The following is a 7,490-nucleotide window of genomic DNA, read 5'->3' on the forward strand; positions in this document are numbered from 1 at the left end:
GCCTTCTTGGATGAGGAGTACTGAGTAGGTGGTGTTCAGAAATAAACCCTAGGATGATGTCCTAGGTGCCCTCGATGTAAGTTCAGGATGTCCAAGTGGGGATTCACGTGTTAAAGAATCATCTGAACCAGGGGTTCCCTAGCCCACCTGTGTGCTGTCTCTACCCTAGACAGGTACTGAGACAAACATTCTGCATGGTGTGCTAACCTGCTCGCTTGTGAAAGTATATGTGTGTGTGTTTGTCATGTGTTTTTCCTTTCTCTAAATTAAAAGGGTAAAATATAAACATCGATCGTCTAAGGTCATTCAGATTGATGTGTCTTAGCTAAAAGATTTCCTCCTGGGGATCAGCCTAAATAACTCATCTCTTTGCTTCCCAATCTCAGTGCACTTCATCTCCCTGGATGGCCCAGGGTGAGGGTGTGATGGTGTCAGCTCTGCACTTGGGTAATGGTACGCGAGAGCATCTGCCCAAATCCTGAGTTAATATCTCTACAGAGCCACTGTGCCCCCATTCCCAATGATAAACAGCGAAGGCATTTAATTCCATAAGAAGTAATTAGCTACCACGAACTACCGTACAAGGATATAGGAATAGTAATTAGTATTTTCAGATGGTAATTCTAAATACAGTTTGCAGAATGAATCTGAGACAAGAGGGAAGAGGGGAGAAGATTAGTTTGTTGTTTCAGAACAAAGAGCTGAGGTTGTGATATAAAACCACTGGGTTGCCATGGGAATCAAGGAAATGAACACAAAAGGTGCAGAACTAATACTTGTTAAGTGCACCCTATGCGTGAAGCATTCAGCTCACCACAAGAGCCCTTTAAGGTTGGGATTTCAGATGACTGAAATTGAGACTGAGAGAGAGTGAGCAAGTTACTCAAAGTCACACAGCAAGGAGTTGGTGGAGCCAATCTCCCTACGCGATCTGTCTAAATGTTAAACCTGCACTTGTTTTACTGTCCAAGACTGCCTCCCAGTGGCCTCTTTTACCTTCCACATCAAATCCACCCACACACCTTATTGGTTATGGCTTCTGATTCTGTCTTCATTCACTCTAAGTCTCCCTCGGTATTGCCCTAATACAGATCCGCATCATCTCTCGCTTGGTACAGGGGGCTGGCAGTTCCATTTCCTAAAACCTAAGTGAGAGTAAAATACTCAGCTTCAAATGCCCAAGCCTGCAGGAGAAAACAATGAAGGTAAGCTTTCATATTTTGAACCCAAGCCCATGAGGCCTTGTTTGTACCTTCCATAGCATTCCGTGTGGCCCTCATACAAGAGAAACATGATTATTTAAGAGTCTATTTTGCATAATAACTGAGTTAGAAATCTGGTAGCACTTTTGCATATTGGAGCCAAGAATGCAACCGTCCCGATAAATGTTTCTTTTCTACAAACATTGGCGGTAACCGGAAGATCAGAAGGTGCCTGGAATTTTGCCAGACACACACCACTCGGCTTGTTCTTCGCTTTCTATGAATTGTAGAGAAAAGTGAGTCTGAACTCTTTTTTCAATCAGATAAATCACTTCATACTTACAGTTTCCTGGTGTCTGTATATGTTATTTGTGCGGTTAGTTGGAAAGCACCTGTAACTGGGTTTATGGAAGTTTTGGTCTATTTCCTTCTTCAGAAAGCAGAGAGGTGGAGCTGAGGTGGGGTTGCCTGGGAGCCATGGAGCTCTGACTGGTGTCAATCCAAATAAATCTCTATGATGCTAAACAAATGAATTCAGTGAGTCACGTGGCTGACTGAGAGTTCCTGAAGCAATCAGGACATCCTTAAGTTTCCTGGAGCACCTTTCTAAGTTCAGTCTAAGCTTCCAGTTCACTCATCAGCACACTTTATTTTCTAAGTGTCGGTATGGATGACACCTTCATTAAAACCATTATGATTTTAATAATGATGATAATTCCAGAAAGTGACAGCTTAGTGGCATTAGGAAAAGATGGACTATGGCTAATTTACATATCTTGGTGTTCTGTCAAAATGGAAGGCTGCCCAGTCCACTCTGCTTCAGCCCATTCCCGGCGTCCAGTTCTTCAGCTCGATCAATGTCATATCAAGACGTAAGGTAGAGCCCAGACTCATCTTGCTCTGCATCTTCCCTCTCCCCTCCATCCACCAGTTATCATTTTCCATTATTTATCACTTGGAGAGATCTCTTCAACAATCCACTTTTCCAGTTTCCCTGGAACTGGAAACTTGGTAAGCAGACGTCAAATCCCACCAAATGAGGCATAGTCCTGTCAGCTGCCCCATGTTTTTTAAGTCACCTTTAAACTCATGCTATTTACAAAACAAACAGTAAACAAGCAACAACGAAACAACTTTAAAGGCTCTCCCAAATAGTAAAAGCCTAAGTGTCTACAAGAGCAAGATAATTGCTTCAAAATGGGATATAACAAAGGGACAAATTTGGAAATGCAGAAACACGTCAAAGTGTGTGTGTGTGTGTATGTGTGTGTGTGTGTGTATCATAGTGTTTTCTATGATAAAAGATGGCATGTCAAATCTGAGAAATGGGATGGATTTATTGATAAATAATGCTAGGGAAACTGGTAAATTATTTAGAAAACATCAGGTACTTAATTCAAGTATCTACTAAGTAATTCCAAGTTTAAAATATTACCAATAAAAATTTTAAAAGAGCTATGAGGAAGATAAATAACCTTAACCACAGAATGGGAAATGCCTTTCTAAGAAAAATACCATGGGGGGAAATCATAAAGAAAAATGTACATAGGATTGATATATTAAAACTATAAAATTGGTATATATAAAAGGACATAAAATATTTAAAACCAACAACAGATTAAGAGAAATATATTTTCAAGGAAAGATATAGAATTGATATTTTTAAAGGGCTTTAATAAATCAGAAAAACAGTATGCCAATAATAAAATGAGCAAAGAAGAAATCCACACACACACACACACAATTAAAATTTCATGGCACAAAATCTTATATTAAAAGTAGTAAAAATTCTCAATTTAACTAGTAAAAGTAAACATAACTTACATTTGAAAAATGTATTTTTATTCCCTACCAAATAGGCAACATTGAGAAAAAATAACTAGTGCTTGTTGACCTGAAACAAATTGACTTCTAGATATTTACTCTGCAAAGATGGGTTTATTGGGGATCAGCAGAGAATTTAAATTCAGGGTCTGCAACCACGGTTAGCCATGTGCAATTCCCCACACGGCAAGGGAAGGAGAACGCTTTTATAGAGGGATATCCAGGGCTGGAGCAACTCGTCCAGATTGTAAGTCTGGGTCAGATGGAGGGTTTCAGTTCCATCTCCTAGCCTCTCAGTTCTGTATTTCCCCTTTCCCCTATTACATTGCCTTAATCACATCACAATGAACTTTATGAGGGTAGTGTCTTGGTCACTAGTGAATGCCCAGCACAGAGTGTATGATGAGTTCACAACTAGCTTTGGCCCTTCCTGAGTATATTTGCAAATTAGCTGAGCTATCAGGCATTTTCTAAAGCAGATTCACAGAGAATCAATGTCTCACGGGTATGATGGAGGGGAAAATCATAGCCAAAGCATCGTTCCACCTAGACTCTCCCTGTGGCTCATAACTGGGTGAAGACAAATCATAGGCATTAAGAAAAAAAAATATCCAAACATGCTTAATCCTTTTCCAGAGCTAGGGAGGCTCAACTGGAGAACACTGTGGCCGCATCATGACCAAACAGTATGAGTGGTCTGTCCCAGCACCATCTTTGTTGTCTTAGAAGGATATGCTCATGAGGTCAGAGGATTTGCAGTTGGCATTTGTTCCATGATATTCAGAAGACACGCCATCGTAATTGCTGTTAGAAAGTAAAATGGCCAGTGAAGTAAAAGGCAAATGAGAAATTTTATCCTGGGAAGGGCCTCGAGAAGCCTTCGTTAAAACTGTCCTCACTCTTCTAATTAATATAAAGGGAAACTAATAACTGCAGAGGGAGTGTGTCTTGACTAATGTCACAGAGAAAGTTGGTTTAACAACAGAAAAAGCATCTTCTGAACAAGTGTCAGACTGATGATAAAAATATTTCGTCTTCCTCCCACTCTCCTCCCTCCCTTCCTTCTTTTCTTTTTTTAAAATAAAATATCTGTGTAATGAAGGGGAGGCTCACAGAAGTTCCAGCCTCCTCAGGGCTGGGTGGGGACAGTGAAGGAAAGCAGATATTGACATAAGCTTCTCAAGAGCAAATGACATCACTTCCTCAGACTCATGGACACCTGCTATTTGGACATGAGAGAAATGCTGTCTGTACCCTAATTTTGCAGCCTCAATGTTGGGAAAATAAAGGAAGCCAAATTTGACTATATTAGAGGCATCTCTTAAGTCATTTTTACCTCTTGTAACGTAGGTTCCAATGGGAAAATCATTTTTTATGGAGGAGAGGTAGGGACCACAACTCCCTTTAAAATGATTTAACCTTAAAAAAATCCAACATGTTTAGGAATGTTTGAAATAATATAGAGAGCAAAACCACCAGGGCAACCACTGATCAGATTAGAAAATCCACCTGGGAAAGAATTCATCTTGAGTGGATTAATAAACTGTGGGCCAGTATTAAACAGAAATGGAAATCCTGCCACTGAGTCATGGCACCTCATCACCACGGACTCAAATTATGAATCCTTGGGAAAGAGGCTGACATTAAAACTGAAAGTAAAAACTAAAAGTGTCCTTCCTCTAAAATTTGAAGGCGTGTCAGAGATAACAACCTTTAGATGCAGAATAGAGTCCAAGGCTTTAATGCCAATGGAAGAAAATGTCAATGGCTTGAAAAGTTCTGAGGCATTACCTCCTGTACTGTAAATCCCAGAGCCCTCCAGTCAACGGTAATTATCCTTGACATAGACACTGGGCAAACAACAGCAGGGACTTTAAAGACCTAGATAAAACACTTGATGATTTTAGAGTTTTTAGTAACAGAAGTTATCACTATGGCCGTGCCTAGCACGGAAAGGAGAACATGGCAGGTACTGTGAAGATTCCTGGGCCGGACACTCCAGTTACAAAACCAGACCTTGTAGGTGGAGAGGCACAAGAATCTGCTTTTTAATGAAATCTGCGGGTGTTGCTTCTGTACACAAAAATGTTTAACTTGTAGCTTTCCACAACAATCCAGACTTAGAAAATTTTAATTTTTTAACTTCAAGTGATTTGTTAAATGCATATTTATAATTTAGGCATTTCAAAATCTTTTATTTAGACTCTCCTTAAAGTGAACATTAAGTAAAATGTTACAGGAAGTCGGAGGAAAATGCAGCCAACTCAGCTGGGGAATGTTGCCAAAGATTTCATGTCCTCAATTATCACAAACATGCTATCAAGAAAAACTGCAGCGATGAAGCAATAACACAGAAAAACTAATGGAAAACACGCTATTTATCTAGAATGTTTAGGTGAGAGGTTTCTTTTGCCTTTTCTTTTTTTCTTTCCTCAATTAACTGATTCACAGGCAGAAATCCCAACCTTGGTTTGTCACATGATGTTCAATGTGAGAAGTTTTGTCTGAGGCAAATCCCCAAATGAGGTACTAGACAAATGCAATTTTCTTTTTCAAATGATGTTTCTGAGAACTGGTTAGATGCTGTTAAATGATCCTCCCCCACGAGAGTGTCAAAGTGATGGAAACTGGATGCAAGGGATGGATTCTGAAGAATCATTCTTGGGAGGGAGCTGTAGTGTGACTGTTGCTCACTCACCACAGAGGAAGGTGCTCCTTTCTCCCAAGTCAAGTTAAAAAGCCTTACTTGGAGCCAGGGACCACTGGTGTCTGAGTGTCGCCGGAGAGAATGAACAGTGGGGAGCTGGATGGAGCAGCACGAGGAAGGGCTGGTTTTGGAAGAAAGTCTACCACCGAGTTTTTGAAGCTAAAAAGCATCATGATTGGGCTTCCCTGGTGGCGCAGTGGTTGAGAGTCTGCCTGCCGATGCAGGGGACGCGGGTTCGTGCCCCGGTCCGGGAAGATCCCACGTGCCGCGGAGCGGCTGGGCCCGTGAGCCATGGCCGCTGAGCCTGCGCGTCAGGAGCCTGTGCTCCGCAACGGGAGGGGCCACAGCAGTGAGAGGCCCGCGTACCGCAAAAAAAAAAGTCAGCAAAGCCAAATCAAATCTCTCCTAACCTCCCGTCTCTCTGGTTCTGCCCTTGTGCCTCCCTCTTTGACTTTTAAGGACCCACGTGATTACACTGGGCTCACCCAGATTCTTCAGGGTAATCTCCCTACTTTAAGGTCTGATGCTTAGCAACTTTAATTCTCCTTTGCCATGTAACCTAACGTATTCACAGGTTCTGGGGATCAGGGCGTAGACATCTTTCGGGGATCATGATTCCACCAACCACAGGATCAAACACTGGTTACCAGAAGGAGGAAGAAGCAGCTCCAGATTAGGGAAGTAAGAAGGTGGTACCTCACTCACCATCTCAACGTAGGCATCCTTCCAGCTGGAGGCAGAGCTGTGTGGGGGAGTGAGGGCTCTTGAGGAGAAGTCTCAGCTGCAAAATATATTCTGAGTACTGAGTATTACAGAGGCCTCGATATTTCAGTTTATGGATTTTATACCTTAAAATGACCTAGGAGTTCTTTTGTTTTTTTTTAAAGAAGTGACTAAAGCAGTCATATAACTAGTCAAAATTTCATCTGGGGGCAGTGGAAAAATTCAACCCATGAACACATGTACAGGAATAATAGGAACCACAAACAATAAAGTTGTTCTATGATTGTATCCCGCCACTTGTGTTTGTGTCATTTAATAGTTTCATATAGGTTCCACACAGCTCCATACAAAGTAAAACATGACCCTGTTCGAATTAGTGAGGACGCTTTTCTCTATCGGAGTTTGCAAACTGACAGCATGAGGTCACTGGCTGTGTTTTGTCTGGGGACATACCGTATTTATTTTAAAAAATTTGTTGCCAACATTTTAAAATTAGAGAGTTAATTAAAAAAAATTAAATCCAGTGTTCTGATTTCTCAGTACAATTGGAAGATCTGGGAAAAGTGGACCCTAATTCCCCCTGGCAGCCGTTTCTGGAGGACAGTGGCAGACTCTGATGTCTCCAAGGGCAGATGTCCTGGGAAGTCTTTACTTATGTGGGTCACCCGTCTGGCCTCTGCAGACATTTGACCTTGGGATGCATGTAGACCAATACAATGCTTTGTCTAATTTAATTTGTCAAGTGAATATATATTTAGTGTGTTGACTTAGAAAATCAGAATCCTGGTAAGTTAGAATATTTGGTTTAGCTCCTAGCTCTGTAATTTAAAACTCATGTAAAATTAGTCAGTCTGGTTGATTCCTCTGCAGCTGAATTATTCATCCATTAACTGGAAAAAAATCATACCTACCCCGACAGGTTGCAGTGAACACTAAGAGATCCGTGTCATATAAATCCTATGGCCTATGGCCAGGCAAGGTAATAGAATAACAATAAATAGCGGAAAATTTTAGCAACAACCTGAATTTTCAAT

The sequence above is a fragment of the Orcinus orca genome, chromosome 17 (assembly GCF_937001465.1).
Source record: "Orcinus orca chromosome 17, mOrcOrc1.1, whole genome shotgun sequence".
In the NCBI taxonomy this organism is placed as follows: domain Eukaryota; kingdom Metazoa; phylum Chordata; class Mammalia; order Artiodactyla; family Delphinidae; genus Orcinus; species Orcinus orca.